Raw genomic sequence first — 18,311 nt, 5'->3', positions numbered from 1 at the left:
ACTATACAAGTACTATTACTATTTTGTTATTATTATAAGAATGAAATTTATTATATTTTAACAGGGAAATTATTTGTTACAAATAGTATAATCTTTCTAGAATCAACTACCTACATACGGCCAGACTATCAGTTTGTTAGTGAGGAGATTACAACTTATACAAATTTAATATAAGAATAAAAATGGGGGAAAAAAATGCAAGAAGTATGACTTGTAATTTATATGATTCCATTCTGACCTACTAAAACAATTTATCAACAATTTAGAAAAATTGGCAATTGATATAAAAAGAATAGATGCAGAACATATCAATTTCATAAGTAAGATTATCTTGTATAAATCATCAAAACAAGAACATACATATGCTTAAAAGATATTATATTGCATCATATATGCAGAAAAGAGAGACAAAAAAAAAGGAGAAACCATTATAAATGAATAGTAATTCAGAATACAAATTCATTTGTAATTCCTTCTTAAGGAGAAGTAAGATAGAAGTTTATAAATAATATTGTTTAATGAAGCAGAGAGAAACCACAGAGGTTGAAAGAAGTAGCTAGACGCATGAAGAGTAAATAACTGGAAGAAGTAATATTTGTATGGAGATCTAAAGGAATCCAGGAATGCTAAGAGATGATTGTTGGGAAGGAGAGCATTCTAGGAATAGAAAATCAGAAATAGGATGTTGTATGAAATGGACAGTAACTGGTCAGCATAACAAAATCAGATATTACAAGGAAGGGGGTGAAGTATAAGAATGTAACATTAAGAAAGAGAAGTTGGAAATGATAGGAGGTAATAAGGAGGCATCTGAGTATATGTAATAGGGAAGCTATATGATCAATTTTACACTTTAAGAAAATCACTTTAGCAACTGTGTAAAGACGAATTAGAGTGTGTGTGTGTGTGTGTGTGTGTGTGTGTGTGTGTGTGTGCATGCAAAGGTTGGGGCAAGGTGGATTTAGCATAGGGAAATCACTTAAATGATTATTGCAAGAGTCCAGGTGAGAAAGTGTTGTGTTTCTGTGAATGAAGACAGATAAATATTATGAAGGTAGAAATGACAAGATTTAGCTATGTATTTGGATGTATGCCATGTATGAGAGTGACAAGTCTAAGGATGATACCAAACTACAAATCTTGGAGATAAAGGGAATAGTGAATGTCCAGTAAAGAATTTAAGAAACAGCATACTCAAAATTGAATTATCTTTTCCTTTAAAGGTTCCCCATATCTTAATTTCCTCCTATCTACTTTTTTTTAATTGACTGAGACAGTTGGGATCAAGTGACTTGCCCAGAGTCAGCCATCTAGGAAGTGTTAAGTGACTGAAATTGTATTTGAATGCAGATTCTCCTGAGTTCAGGGCTGATGCTCTATCCATTGTTCCGCCTAGCCGCACCTCTACTACCTACTTTTAAATACAACATACAGCATTTTCCTGTCCCTCAGGCTTACAACCTAGATGTCATACTCAACTACTCATTGTCTCTCAACTCCATTTCCAAACTGTTGTCAAAACCTATCAATTTCATCTTTGTAGCATCTCTTGAATATGATCCCTTCTTTACTCCAAAATTGGTACAAATGCTCAATACCTCAAACTTGGACTTATTAAAATAGCTTACAGTTGGATCAGTTCTCTCTTCCCTCCAATCCATCCTCCAATTCAACCATCAAAGTGTGTGTGTGTTTTTTTTTTTTTTAATTTGAAGATCTGATCACATACACAAATACCCCATTCAATGAACTCCATTTATATACACAAAATCACACACACACACACATACACACACATAAATATATATATACACACATATATGTATACATGTACCTATATTTATATAAACAGACATGCACACAATGTGTGTATATGTATACATGTGTATATATATATATATATATATATATACACACACACGCATGCATGCATGTATATGTGTGTATGCTATGTACTAGCTATTCTAGTTCCTTTTAAGTCCCAGCTAAAATATAATATTCTACAGAAAACCATTCCCAACCCTTTTTAATTCTAGGGACCTTTCTTAATTGTTTCCTATTTATCCTATACATTAGGAATGCTTAAACTTTTTTTTCCAGCTGCAATCCTTTTTGGCCTGAGAAAAATTTCCATGATCCCAGGTATATAGTTATATGAAAGAGGTATATGAATTAAAAATTTACTAATAATAAATCATAATTTCGTGATCCCCAAATTCAGTTACAAGATACCATATGGATTCACAACCCATAATTCAAGAACCTGGGCTATATATAACTTATTTATACAGATTTGATTATTTATTGTGCTTGGCACATCGCTGTAATGTCCAGGCTAGCTTTTTGGAAGACTCTGAAGGGCCTTGGTCTCAGCAGGATAGTCACCAGAAGGATGGACAGGAATAGAGTCTAAAGTATTTATTGTCTCCTTCACAGTCAGTGTCTGCACAATCTGACTTGGTCTTGATCTTAGTTCAAGAGTCAGGAGAGACACCAGGAGGATGGTCAAAGAATGTCTCATTTCCAGTCCTCTTAGCCCTTAAATACCTTATTACAATTACATCATTCCAGCATACCGAATATGTGTGAACTAGAGAACCACTACATCACTATGCTAAGTATTAAGTGTATGTGAACTAGAGAACCATCATTTCATCTATCACACTGTGTCAGCACTTGTTGTAAGTATCCTTGTTTCAAGTATACTTCACCAGAGTTTCAACTCTCTACACATAGCAGCCATTTAATGTTTATTGACTAGCTGCCTATTATTAATAGTATTAGGGAAGATCCAAAGAAAGGAAAAAATTGGGTGTTTGAGGTTTCCATTCAAGTTTCAACATTCATTTCAAAATTTCATGCAGGTAGTTGAAGATGGGGTATTGGTATCCAAAAAAGGGATTAGGAGAGGTATGTGGTATCTTGAAATTGCATAAAGATAAAACATACAAAGGTGAGCAAAGAAAGGTAGGAAAGAAAAATTAAACCAAGCCTACATAGAAAAAAATCTATCCTAAAAACAACATAATTTTGAGAGAATTTGAAGGCTTCATTGATCTGAACTATCAGAACTCTCAGGAAACAAAACAAAACAAAACAAAACAAAACAATGATTTCAGAATATATCTGGAAAATCTAAGACAAAATTAATAATTAAACAGTTGACTGAGAGAATAACTACCAATGTAATAGCTTAATTCCCAATGATATTTTAAGGATCCCTATACTCTTGTATTCAGTTAATTTAGCTAAGATGATGTTCTATGCTTTAATTTTCTTTTAGCTGAAAATTCCTTTGAGTTTCAGAATCAACGAATCAATCATTAAAATGTATAAACTAGGTATGAATAATTTCTAAATCTTTTGTCTGTTTCCTATTTTAGGAAAGCTCATCATCCCCCAGCCTCCACTCCTAACAAGCTATTACTTGCCTTTCAGTGAATTACCATTATTATTTCTAGTTCTACCATTGAGAAAAAAATTTAAAAAGAGTCTAATTCCCTTTCCATATAATATCCTGTCAAATACTTGAATATACTTAATCTTTTCCTTCCTCCAAAATACCTCACTTCTTCACACTAAACATAATGTATTTCCTTTGTATTCTTTGCGTATGGTTTGGTCTTTATAATCACAGTCATTCTGGTTATCTTACTCAGAATGATAGCCAATTTATCAATATCTTTCCTAAAATATGGCATCTAAAACTGAACAAAATATTTCAGCTAGGACTTGAGAAGGGTAGAATATAATAAGGCATCATCTCTGTAATCATATATACTATCTCTGAAAGCAGCCTAAAAAAATCAAAACCAAAACCAAAAATACTTAGCTTGCTTGACTGATATGTCATGATTGTTTTACTATTATTATTATTATTATTATTATTATTATTATTATTATTATTATTATTATTATTATTATTTTATTTATATATACATTTATTTAAATAAGTAATATTTATTTATTATTATTATTGTATTATTATTCTCATATTGAGCATTCCATCTTTTGGTATTCTGATTGTTATCTAAAGTTTTAGCTATCCCTCCTAGTTTTATGTTATTTCCAGTTATGTTTTGTTATGTTCAATGTGTATGCCATCTATTACTTTACCTAATTCAATTATATCTGAAGCACTATACTGGAAAGCTACTTAGAAGATGACTTAGAAACTGTAATGACATTCTTTAGCTATGTTTTTACAATCTGTTCTCAAACTGCATAATTGTGCAATTGTCTCACCCACATCTACTTAGCTCTTTCAAAAGGACAGTATATTAGACTTTGTTAATGTTTTGATAAAATCTTAGTAAACTGCAGATTTCCCCTCATCTATAAGTCATTAACCAATTGTAAAATATATCTATCTATCTATCTATCTATCTATCTATCTATCTATCTATCTATATATATCTATATATCTATCTATCTATCTATATATATATATAAAAATACATATATCTATATATATACATATCTATACACTTATTTTGGCATAATATCACTTCTGTGAATTTATATTGATTCTTGATGATCTCTCCTTCCTTTTCTATATGCTCATTATTCACCCTATTAATAATTTGCTACATAATTTATTCCTGAATTCCAGTTAATCTCACTGTTCTATTGTTTGGATACTCTGTTCTCTCTTTCTATACAAACTTTACATAATTTAATCCAAAGAGTATTCTCCTTAGCCAAAGAAAGCAAGGTTAAATAGAGTTTATATGTATAGATGTGTGTTTGTATGTGTATATATACATTTTACATATATATATATGTGTGCAAACATGCTTATATGTTTATACATATGTGCATGTGAAATATTGGGTAAAACTTTCTCAAGTTTAATAATTATGGCTTTATATACCTCAAGTAATAAGAAATTTATTTTACCCTCACTATTTAAGTTTCTTTGATGTTGTCTTTTGTATTTCTTAACAATGTCAGCACTTTCAGAGACTAGCCTTACTATTGCAATTACTGTGTTGTTCTATTACATTCACTCTGAGCTTTTCCTGCTGTTCCTTGGATTATGTGCATGCAATTTTTTAAAAATGTAAGTATGTCATTAAGTTTCTTGTTTGTCTTCTTTGGTGTTTCTAAACAATTCCCCCCTTTTCTCCTCATGAATAATTTCTCATCATGTCATTAGATTTTCACTTGAGAGGCTAACATTAATTCTAGGTTGACTCCCTTAGAGAGGGTTAGTCCATGGAATGATACTTGTTCTTTCTCTGAAATCTTTGGAATTTCTAAAATAATAGCATATGTCAGAGAATACCCAGACTTAGTCTATTTTGCTATCATAGGTAGCCAGGCCATCTCAACAATCCCATCATTTCTCATTGAATACCAGTATCTTCTTCTCTTGTCAAAACTATTTGCTAAGAATAATAGTCTACTTTATCTATCCCTTTCCCCAAAATCTGAAGAATAATATTATTTAGTCCAGCTCCTAATATCTACTTAGTTTTTTAAATTAAAAATAGTTCCATCAATTGTCTGGATAAATGAAAACCTTACTCACTACTAAATCATACCTTAGTGTAAGAGATCTATTTTCTGAATTTCTTTTCCTTTCTTGTCCTATCTTAAAAGTTTTTTTTTTTCCATTCCTCCTGCATTTCATTTTAACCCATCTCCTTAAATCTACTAAGTATTAGATATCTGTTAGGCTCTTACTAGGTGGTTAAATCTGTACTTAAAAATTCTCTAGCTCAGGGTTCACACCTTTAGTTCACACCTTTAAAAGGAGTTTACAACTTTAGATTTCTGAAAAGGAGTTTACACCTTTAAAGGAGTTTACACTTTCAAAAGAAGCAAGTTCATTGGTTGTAAGTAGTTCCCACAAGCCCCTGGAGTATCTACAAGCCCATTCTTTGGGAGGATAAAAGGAGAAGGCAATCTGGAAGGAGGCAGTCTGGATTGGGTCAAGAAGACTTCCTAGGACAACTTCAGGGAAGCTGGAGGAGATTCAGAGAGCCAGGATTCTGTGGATTTGTGAGTCCAACAGATTCACAAATGTAAAGGAATAGCCTGCTCATAGACTTCTGGGAGATTCACATCTAAGATTGAATTCTGGGAAACCCGCCCCTCACATTCTTCTAGTTCAGTGGCAGATTTCCGAGAGTTCAAGATGTCTATTGAAATTGAGTCGTCTGATGCTATAGGTCTCATCATGGAGTACTTGGAGGAAAATGGTTTACATCGAGCCTTAGTCATTTTGCAGGAGGAGACAAATGTGTCACTGAATACTGTGGACAGCATAGAGAGTTTTGTGGCAAATATTAACAGTGGACATTGGGATACCATTTTGCAAGCTATACAGTCTCTGAAATTACCAGACAAAATACTGATTGATCTCTATGAACAGATTGTCCTGGAACTAATAGAACTTCGTGAATTGGGTGCTGCCAGATCTCTTCTAAGACAGACTGACCCTATGATAATGTTAAAATAAACTCAGCCAGAGAGATATATTCATCTTGAGAATCTCTTGGCCAGGTCCTATTTTGATCCTCATGAGGCATATCCAGATGGAAGCAGCAAGGAAAAAAGAAGAGCAGAAATTGCACAAGCTTTAGCTGGAGAAGTCAGTGTTGTACCTCCATCTTGTCTTATGGCACTGTTAGGACAGGCTTTGAAGTGGCAACAACACCAAGGTTTGCTTCCTCCTGGTATAACTATTGATTTGTTCAGAGACAAAGCAGCTGTAAAAGATATGGAAGAAGAGAAGTTTCCTACACAGTTAAGCAGACACATTAAGTTTGGCCAGAAATCACATGTGGAATGTGCTGGATTTCCTCCAAATGGCCAATATCTGGTCACTGGCTCTGTTGATGGATTCATTGAAGTATGGAACTTTACAACTGGAAAGATTAGGAAGGATCTCAAGTACCAAGCACAAGACAATTTTATGATGATGGATGATGCTGTACTATGTATGTGTTTCAGTAGAGATATAGAAATGTTAGCAACTGGGGCCCAAGATGGAAAAATAAAGGTGTGGAAGATACAGAGTGGACAGTGTTTACGAAGATTTGAAAGGGCACACAGTAAAGGTGTCACCTGCCTCAGTTTCTCTAAGGATAGCAGTCAAATCCTTAGTGCCTCCTTTGATCAAATAATCAGAATACATGGCTTAAAATCTGGGAAAACCCTGAAGGAATTTCGTGGTCACTCTTCATTTGTTAATGAAGCTACTTTTACTCAGGATGGACATTATATAATCAGTGCATTATCTTATGGCATTGCAAAGATTTGGAATATGAAGACCACCAAATGTTCAAATACTTTCAAATCTCTTGGCAGCACTGCAGGTACAGAATCACAGTCAAAAGTGTTGTCCTCCTTCCTAAAATTCCTGAGCACTTTGTTGTGTGTAACAGATCAAATACAGTGGTCATCATGAACATTCAAGTCCAGATTGTCAGAAGTTTCAGCTCTGGTAAGAGAGAAGGTGGTGATTTCGTCTGCTGTGCCCTCTTACCACATAGTGAATGGATCTACTGTGTGGGTGAAGATTTTGTGCTATACTGTTTTAGCACAGAAACTGGCAAACTAGAACGAACTTTGACAGTTCACGAAAAGGATGTGATTGGCATTGCTCACCATCCCCATCAGAAACTGATTGCTACCTACAGTGAAGATGGGATCTTAAAGCTCTGGAAACCTTAATATCATGATTTCATTTTTATTAGCCTGAGAGTATGCAACTTAAATGGAAACATTTATGTGTTACTTTTTTTGTTTTAATTTTTAAGGGGGGAAATTGCCTAAAAATGCTATGAGAGTAATTTTTGCTATATTTCTCATTTAAGTAGAAGTTACCCTTTTTTGTATATTTTAAAAATATTAGCAGATATGCTTCTAAAGAAGCAGATACTTATGGATAATATGTTTTCAGTAATCCTGTACCTAAAAAGTGAAACAATGTCATTGCTATAACAGGTTCCACTCCTTCTGATTATTTGTAATGCTAGTTAATATGTGCTTTCCAAAGGGAAACTTGTAAATAATGAGTGAGCTCTGATTTTCCATCATTGTTAATTAACCATTTTCAGTTTTTGTTTCTTTGAAATGCTTTGATAGAATAAAATTTACCACCTGCATAAAAAAAAAGAAAAGAAAAAGAAAAAAGAATTCTGGGAAACTCACAATCCCACACTCTTGGAGGCAGAGTGATTCATTCCCACATCTACCAGTGCTGGATGGAGGCTTTGGATTCACAGAGAGCTGGAGAGAAGATTTGGAAAGAGACAGTAAAGGACTAACTCCTGGCTGCATTTTGGTGATAATTGGAACTGAAGCTCCCCAAGAAACCTCTTCCCAGAGAACTATTGTATTCTAGAGAAACAGAACACTACATTTTGGTGTCCAACATGGGGCAAGGACTTTTGCTTATCCTGACTCTGGCTGATTCTGAGACCTTCAAGGAGCTAGCCTGGACATCACATTTTGATGCCCAACATAGCACTCTAGAACGGGATAATAAAGACAATGGTGACCTTGTAAGAGTCCTAAAAATCAAGAAGTTAGAATTAGAAGTATCAGGCAAACTCATAACAAAAATAAAATAGCTAAAGCAGTTTTTAACTTGAACTCATTGCTCAGGAAATTGTTTTTCTATGTTCCTTCTCTTCATAACCTTTTCTTTTTCAAAGTCTTTGGAATCTGACTATTCTTGTCCTATCTTTGTAGTTATAAGAAGCCTACAATGTTCACCTTCATTTAACTTTCTCAATAACTATATTACTGAGATACAAGTCTCCTCATTAATATCTCACTTCCTTGATAGATATTTTCCTGATCCTCTTAGTCAATATAGAATTTCAAAGTAAACATTCCACTATAAAAGCTAATTGATGGAATTAGTTACATGGAATAGGAGTATTAGGCACAGGTAGTTAAAAGAAGGCAGAAGACATCAAAATAGGTACTTGAGATGATGGCATAAGAGAAACAACCATTCCTATTCCTCAGGCCTACCCCTAGAGCTCTGAGGACTACTATATTCAGAGGAATTCAGAGTTTTTACCACAGCAATAAAGTATATTGGTACAAGTATTATTACTCCCATTTATAGATGAAGAAGTTGAGGCTTAAAGAAGGGAAATGACACTACTGTATTCATCTCAGATGCTGGTCTCCAAGTCCATTGCATATATCATCTATGTATGCATGTTGGTATGTATGTATATATGTGTCTGTCTATATATCTACCTACCTATCCATCTTTCCATTTATTTTTCCATCTGTTTCTCTTTAGAAAATAAAAATGTCTACAGGAAAATGTATAACGGACACATATTATCTGGACAGATATTAAACAATTATATAATTATATCTATATCTATATATATTTATATACACATGCATATTGTATATGTGTATTTGCATATATCTAGGTGTATATATGGATATTTATATGTGTATGCATATCTATTTATGCAATTCTATATTTCTTCTGGAGAAGACATTAAAACACTAGAAAAAGTGATCATAAATTGCTGTAATTTCTTCTATAACTGAAGTAAGACAATTATTTTTTAATTATTTACAAATTTTTTTCATAGAGTTTAACAATAATTATACTTTTGTATGGAAAGTAAAAAGTAGGGAAGTATTAGTTGCATCTTTTCTTTTGGATAAGAATATGATTGTTAATTATAAAATTATATTATTGTTTGGTGATAGATAGAAGTATGTAAAAGTAAACCGAACAGCATACACCAATAAACAGAAGTGGGGCTCCTGTGAGAATTTTTATTCTGAATTTCCTGCCTTTAATGTAGTAACATCTTAAGCCTAATACTGTATGCTCATAAAGCTTTTTTTAAAATTTAATGCATATTCTATTTATCTGGTAATCTGAGCACTTCAATAATCAACCCCATTTAGCATAGTGAAGAGATATGAATAATACCATTACTTATTCATGATTAAAGAGCACAAGGATGAACTACATTTTCACAAAGTTTGGGTTTGATTGTTTTTTAGAGGCATTATTTTTGAATTGGTTGCATGAACACATTATAATTTATATTTCTGTATCCTCTGAAGAAGCAAGAATGCCTTGAGGAAAGACCTTGGTGTCTATAATATTTTAGCTTGAATTGCATCATCTCTACAGGGTGAAAATATGCCCTGATGAAGATGAAATGGGCCTTGGCAGAACAATTATTGTTCAAACATTATGCAAAATCCATCTAACAAAACAGAATGGTATGCGTTTTGCTTCTTTGTTTTGTTTTGTTTTTTGTTTTCTAATAGAAATATTCCTACAAAATATATTAGGGACATCTAGGTGACACAATGAAAAATTATCAGGACCTATTGTGAATAAGACCTGAATTCAAATGTTATCTCAGTCACTTCCTAGGTGCATGAGCCTGCAAGTCCTTAAACTCTGTTTGCCTCAGGTTCCTTATCTATAAAATGGGAATAATAATAACTCTTCCTCTTCCCCCAGGATTGTTATGAGGATAAAATGTAATTGCAATTTGCTTTCCAAACTTAAAGCTCCTTGAAAATGTTAACTTTTTTTCCTTATAATATAATTCATCAATTTTGATTCTCTGAAAAGAATTTACAAGGATGGGAGTGATAACAGATAATTCTTTAGTTATCGAATATTTTGTATGTATTATCATCTCTTCTCTTTGCCAATTATACTTTTCTCAGTCTTTGAAGTCTAAATTAAAATCAAGCTCTCTTGTGAAATTTTTCTGGTTCCTTTCCCTCAGCTTACAAGTCAGGTCCCCACTGAGTCATTTGTTTCCCAGCTCTATGCAAGGTATAATGAGCAGTGTTGAACTTGGACTTAGGTTTCATATTCTTTGTGCTGTGAGCCATTGTGGGCAAGTCCTTTAACATCCATGGGCATCCTTACCCCCCCAACTGTAAAAAGAAAGGGTTGGACTAGATGTCCTTTGAGACCTCTTTTAGAAAATTAGTGATCCTCTGAATACAAAAATATATACAAAATATACACAATGCATGTTTCTCCTTCTCTGAAAAAAAGGGGTAGGGATAGGTGACCTCTAAATACCTCAGATACTTATTATCTGTGTGACCCCTAGTGAATCACTTAACCTCTTTCTGATCCTTAGTTCCTTAGCATATAAAATGAGAATATTAATAGCACCTGTCTAACAGTATTATTGTGAGGATCATATAAGATAATTATATAAAGCCTTGTTCAAAGCTTGAAACACTATGAAAATGTGAGCTGCCATTCTTGATATCAGTTTATTTCAAATCAGAGGCATCTGGGTGGTACAGAGAATAGAGCTCTGGGTCTGGAATTAAGAAGACCTGAGTGCTAATACAATTTTATCCTCCTAGGTGAGTCATTCTCAGTTTGACTTAGTTTCATCATCTATAAAATGAGATTTTAAAGGGATGTAAAATGGATTGTTGTGGGGATCAAATGAGATAATATTAAGGTATTTAAAACAGAGCCTGGTACACAGTAAACACTATAATTATTATTATTATTAATTATCAATTCTACTTACTAGCCTGAGATAATATTAAGGTATTTAAAACAGAGCCTGGTACACAGTAAACACTATAAAAATGTTTGTCATTAATACTATTACTGCTATTTTTATTAATATTAATTATAAATTCAAGTTACTAGCCTGTCAATACTAATATGGCTTATCCCAACTTTTTATCTCTACTATCACTAAAAAGAGTAGGAGTTTAGTGTGAATTTGATGACATGAATTGCAACATAACATCTTTATAAGCCTTTTTAAAATAAATCTGTTTAGGTATTGTTACTTCAATTTTACAAATGAGCAAATGAAGTTTCAGAAAGATTAAGCGACTGAATAAAAGTGCAGTATTAAATGGCAAAGCCAGATCTTGAATGCAAATGTTTAGATTTCAGTCTTTGTGTTCTAGCCACTATGGCATGCAATATTCCTTGAGTATGTATGACTACGACATTTACATTTTATATAGATGAAGAAAATGTCTGCATATATAAGTAAATGTGTACATACATATTAAATATACTTTTGATATATTTTCTTTTTAATTATATTAACTTCTTTTAAAAAATGATGTTTAGAATGTTGTTTCAAAAAGATCTCTAACCCCAGTCCTGTACTATTTCTCTCCCCCTCTGCAATTCATTTACTCTCCAAGATTCACTTTTCTTAGTGTTTTAAAGTGGGAATGATATTTGGCTATCTATTTTGCAGAATAACCATAGGGAAAATATTTCCTATAACATCAAGTTCTATAGAAATCTAAGTTATTATTATTAATAATTAGTTCAAATTTTAAATATGTATAACACTTGAGACATAATTAGAAAGAGTTGACTCTGCTCTTGTTATCCACTTACTAATTATTATAAAAGTCTCTGCACATCCTGTAACTCTTCAGATGATTGCAATTCTAGGTCTATGTGTACATTTGTTTTTAAGCACCATCAATTATCAGTAGCATAGAGACATATGGTATTCCAGGTGTAAGCTTCCCTAGAAAACTGTTTAGGCAGCTGAGTTCCCACCTGGCCCTACAATTCTATTTCTCTTCCCCCTCTAAAATGGACCATTCCTGAATGTTTCTGACTGAAGCTTTCTGTTAATATGATCCTATGGGATTATCATCGCCATTTGGAAATACGTAAAGTCATGGATGCAGATGCATTAGAAGACATTATATTCATACAAATTTCTGATTAAAAATGTAAAGTGTCTTCTCTGTATAAAGCAGTTTGTCAGCATTCCCTGTCCTCGAGGAGCTTCCATGACACTAAGGGACTATCACATGTAAATAAGCTGTGGTTGTTCCGTTGTGTCTGACTCTTCATGACCCCATTGAAGTTTTCTTGGCAAAAATACTGAAGTGTTTTATCATTTCCTTCTCTATTTCATTTTACAGATAAGAAAAGTGAGACAACTAAGGTATCCAAGGTCACGCAGCTTAGTAAGTGTCTGAAGCCAAATTTAACTCAGGAAGATGAGTCCCTCTGACTCCAGGCTTGGCATTCTATCTACTATATTATCTCCCTGCTCTGTGCCACCTACCTGCAGCAAATAAGTAAAAGAAAAGTTTATAAAAAGGAAGTTAAAAAGCAAGAAAATACTGATTTCTGGGTCAAGGAGCACCACATCAAGGAGCATTTTTTGAAACAGAGGTAAGGCAGAAAGTGGAAAATCTTCTAAGGGGAGTTGCCAAGGCCAACAACTAGAATAGAGACTGTGTAAAGGAGAATAATAAGGAATAAAATGACAAGGGTAGATTGGAGCCTAATTTATATGAAACATACCTAAGGAACCAAGGTTGGATTTTGGTACATAGCAATACTGTTGCCAAAGAGTTTTTCCTAGCCCAATAAATTTCCAACCAAAACCAGGAAGGAAAAAAAGAGCAACTATATTTATAAAACTGTAGGTTTAGATGTAAATGAGTCAGAATTATCTAGTCCAGACTCCTTTATTTATTTCCTTATGAGGAAACTGAGGCATGAAGATGTTAACTGATTTGTCCAAGGCTACACAATTATAAAGTGACAGATTGGATATGTCTTCATGTCCTCTGACCAGAGAATAAATATTCCTTATATGGTATACTTATTGTGAGACTTGCTTTCTTTGTATCCTATTTAATAGTATTCTTATTTTTAGGGTCATTCTCTTGGAAGAAAAGGCTGATGTTTTCACCACAACAGTTTTAAATTTTCAAGAACTGAGAATGTTTGCTCTGGAAAAGAGAAGATTTCACAGGTTTTCCCATTATATCCTAGCATCAGAAGACTATCATTTGTAACATATCCTAGATGGGTTCTGTTTGACTTGAGTGAAGGTAAGAAGTTAGCAGCAATCTGACACATACGGAATCTATATCAATATAAAAACATTTTTTTTCCTGATTTTTCAAGTTGGTTTGAGCAAAGGCTAGATGACCACTTGTGAGAGATAATATGGAAAGGCTTACAATTGTGTTAAGAATTGTGGTTGATGATCTAAAGACTCTTTCAAACTTGAGATTCTATGACTGGGAACTGAATATGTTTATCAAAATTTATACTTATACTGATGAATCAGGCCCCCCAGACTAAGGTTTAATCTCCCCCTCCAGAGGGGTAACTCTCAGAACTGAGAGGATATCATTTATAATTTCATTGGCTAGATTTCTGATACCTGTTTATTTTCAGTATTAACTCCCAGTAATTAGTGCCTGAGATTTATTTAACCAAATAACATCTAATAGTTGTTCAAAAGGGATATTTATTATGCATATATTACAACTATTTCATTAATTACTGGGGGGCAAATTCTCACCTGTGCCATCTCAGTGCATGGAGTAAGCAGACTTGGCTATATGAATTCATTTGATCAAGTTCACTTCCAAATGTGTTATGTAGCTGATGGATGAATCGCTGTAGCTGGGTCTTGTTTGCCTTCAATCACTTTTGGTTCAAACAGGTAAGTCCAATCTCATTATTCACAACTGGCTATAAAATTCACCATGTTTACTAGATTTTGGCTCCAGACCTTTGCTGACTTTCCATTTGGACCTTTCAAAGCTTCTTATAAGGTTTACAAGGTTATAAACCCATAAGATTATACCTATGTGATACTCTAGCCAAAATCAGAGGAGAAAACAAAACAAAACAAAGAGGCAAAGAGCAAGAAACAGTAATCACAGGCCACAGGATAGTTCTTAATCAGGACATCTCTTTACACAGAGGCTTATAGCTTATTTCTTTCATCTGACCCATCCAGGAAAGAGCAGGGAAGGGCTAAAGGCTCTTTTTGGCCTCAGTACCTTTTGCATGTATCACTGGTCTGGTTCTGCAGCTCAGAATCAATAATAGATTGTGTATATATCCCAGATTGGAAAGCAAGGTCTTCCTATTGCATACCAACATGCCATTCTAGAAGAAAGTTCCCCATCCTCTTCTATATGACTTTCCAATAGGAAAAATAGACTCCCATCATTTGGAGATGGAGCTCCATTATCCTTCATTATTCTAGGAAATACAGGAGTCTAAAGGATTTTTAAAAATAGAAGATAAATTTAGACACTTAAAATTTGCTGTACTCTAATACAGGGATAAACTGTTAAAGTGTGTGGAGTTTCTATTATATTGAATAAGCAATATGTCAAAATTATGTGATCTAGTGATCAGTATTATGGAAACAAGATGGATAATAGCTCATCAAATAGTTAAAAGAACTAAATAATGCAGCAATATAGAATATCATAGTTGAAATTTCAAGAGTTCTAATATAGCCCATACTTGTGTCATACTATATAGATGATTTCATTGAGGGGTGAATTTAGAATAAGGAAGACCAGAAATTCAATCTAAAATCAGGCATATATATATATATATATATATATATATATATATATATATATATATATATATATATATATATATATATATATATATATAACTTTTGTGTGATTCCTATTTCTCATCTGAAAAAAGAAAGAAAAGAAAGAAAGAATAAAGGAAAGTTGGATTTTGTGGCCTCTTTTGGCTTTCCAATCTATTTGAAGACTTCCAGTGACTGACACTTAGTTTTCTTCTAAAATTGGCTGGTCTATTTATATTTGGGCAGTTTCAATAATTTTAATAGATTTTTGTTTAGAATTTTTGTTTTTACACTGCCTAGATTCCTCTCTCTCCCCTTTCTGAAAATATTAGAGAGACAGAGATAGAGAGACGGAGACAGAGAGACGGAAAGAGATAGAGACAGAGAGAAAAACAGAGAGATGGAGAGAGGACAGAAGGAAGAAGAAAAGAAAAGAAAGAAGGAAGGCAGGAAAGAAGGAAGGAAAAGAGAAGGAAAATAGATGAGGGAATCAACAAAATTGATTAATGCATTGGAAAAAAAATTGCCCAGTTATATACAAATTTCCTTCCATAAAATTCATATAGAATATGATTCAGACATTCTCTCCTTTCTCAATTAATGGTAATTTCCTTGGTTTTCAGCTAACTGTTACCACACAATTGTTATAAACATTCTAGTGTATATAGACCCTTAATTTTTATTTTATTACTTCCTTGGGGTATATTCCTAGCAGTGTAATCTCTACATAAAATAATGAGATCAATTTAGTCATTCTATTTATGTAATTTTTAATTGATTTCTAGATGGGGAAATCATCAGTTATTAACATGTTAAGCTGAAATCTACTTCAATGAAACTCACCCATAGCTTTCATTCAGGACAGAGCAGAATGTCCATATGGCACCTCTTTTTTTTTTTTTTTTTTTTTTTTTTTTTTTTTTTTTTTTGAGGCTGGGGTTAAGTGACTTGCCCAGGGTCACACAGCTAGGAAATGCTAAGTGTATGAAACCAGATTTGAACTTGGGTCCTCCTGAATTCAGGGCTGGTGCTTGGCACCTCTTTAAATATTTGAAAATGGTTCCTATGCCTTCATCCATTTAGTTTTCTCTTCTCTATTTCTTACATTTCTAGTATATTCATTATTTTACTTGGATATTGCTTTTGAGTTTCTTTGTATTGGCTGTCTTCCTCTAGCCTCTCCCCAGCATAGAAAGAAACTATACTATATTCCATTTTTAATCATAGAGCTGAAAAGGGCCTCTGATTCAGTCTGAACTAAAAGTTCATACAATCCAGGGATTTTAAGATTGTGTATGGGGGAGAAGAGAGGAGGTCATTGACTGTTTATGCAAATTGGTGAAGTCTATGAAACCCTTCTCAGAATATTTTTTTAAATGTAAAACAAAGGATTACAAAGGAAAACAATTATATAAAAGTATAGCTTTTAAATATTAACAAAAAAAATTCACAGATACCCTGAAATATATACAGTGGGAGATTATGAACACAGCATGAAAAACTAATTTAGTCTAACCCTTTCATTTTACAGATAAGCAGAGGCCTGTAGAGAAAAATAGAATGTCTAAGATCACAAAAGGCTAATGGCTGATGTTGAATCCCAGGTAAGTAGACCCCAAAAGTAGAATTAAACACAATGCAAATAAGTGAATGAAATAAAGGCATTATGTCCTTATCCTCCATAAAACAAATCAACAAGCCAAATAATCCACATATACAAATTTGATTTATTTATTTGGGTGGAATAAAAGTAAAACCCACATTAGGAAACACTTTTCATGCTTTGTTTTCTAATACTTGCAGGGAGTTTAAATAGCTGGCTCCCTGGGAGTGGGGCCCCAGAGAGGAAGTCTGTGAGTGTATTTGCATGACAAAAAGGGGATCTCTTCCAGCTTGGAACTCTCTGGAGGGATTTGTGGGAGATTTCATTCACAAACTCCTTAGACACGAAGGTGAGCACAAAGAGAATGCCATACAGCATAATGAGGTGCTTCTGAAAGCCCATCAGCAGCCTGAGCCCGCCATCCCCGTCTCCAATACTTCTGCCAACACAGCTGCCTGAGGAGGCTGCCAGGGAGAGGGAGAATGAAAGAGGAAGAGACTGCTGTTGGGGAAAAATATTTCACACATCTTGGCACCTCCTGCCAGTCTTTTAATCTGCTTTCAGCAAGAAGGGGATTGAATGAGACAGAACACAATGACAGGGAGAATGACAGCCAACTTCTCCCCCACCCCTACCCTCACCCCACCCATGTAATCACTAAAACATACCAAACATGTTTTATTAAAAAATATCACAAGTGTAATGTGTGAATGGAGAATATTCCAAGAAAGCTTTGGATGATAGATTGTAAATATGTTTAGTGACAATTTCTTCTTTGGGTTGGTGGCAATCCCACTGTGTATGTATTTTTGTTTCTTAGAAAGAAGGATGACCTAGGAATTGGTAATCCTGGGTTCTAATGACAACTCTGCTGATTACTTGCTGTGTGATCTGAGCTAAGCCCTGTAACCTTCCTAGGCCAAATTGCCTGCTTTGTGGAATAAAGGGTTAGAGTAGATGACCTCTAACAGACGAATTTTAAGGGATTTTAAGGGAAAACCATCTATCTTATTCAAAAATCCCTATTTGTCTTCAAAGCATAGCTCAAACACTAAATTCTGTATGGAACATTTCCTGATCCTTACAAATGCTAGTCTTCCTATGACTACAAGAATGCAAAAGTGTGTGTGTGTGTGTGTGTGTGTGTGTGTGTGTGTGTGTGTGTGTGTGTGTGTGTTTTGAGTTTAAATCATAAATCTAGATCTGGAAAGGATTTCAGAGATTTATCTAATCCAAAACCTTTATTTCCCAATGAGCAAAGTGAGTGGCTGTCTCAAGGTGACAAGGTTAGGATTTTACCATTGATCCTTTGAATCCAAAGCTGGTAATCTTTTGTCTGTTTTAACAAGATC

At 33.8% G+C, this 18,311-nt stretch overlaps 1 pseudogene; it reads left to right on the top strand.

Moving 5' to 3' along the window:
- The first annotated feature begins 6,142 nt into the window (after positions 1-6,142).
- Positions 6,143-7,711, top strand: LOC141553219 (WD40 repeat-containing protein SMU1 pseudogene; annotated as a pseudogene).
- The last annotated feature ends 10,600 nt before the right edge of the window (positions 7,712-18,311 follow it).

Source organism: Sminthopsis crassicaudata, chromosome 2, assembly GCF_048593235.1.
Source record: "Sminthopsis crassicaudata isolate SCR6 chromosome 2, ASM4859323v1, whole genome shotgun sequence".
In the NCBI taxonomy this organism is placed as follows: Eukaryota; Metazoa; Chordata; class Mammalia; order Dasyuromorphia; family Dasyuridae; genus Sminthopsis; species Sminthopsis crassicaudata.
The sequence above is the reverse complement of the archived record's forward strand: the minus strand, read 5'-3'. Positions and strand labels throughout refer to the sequence as shown.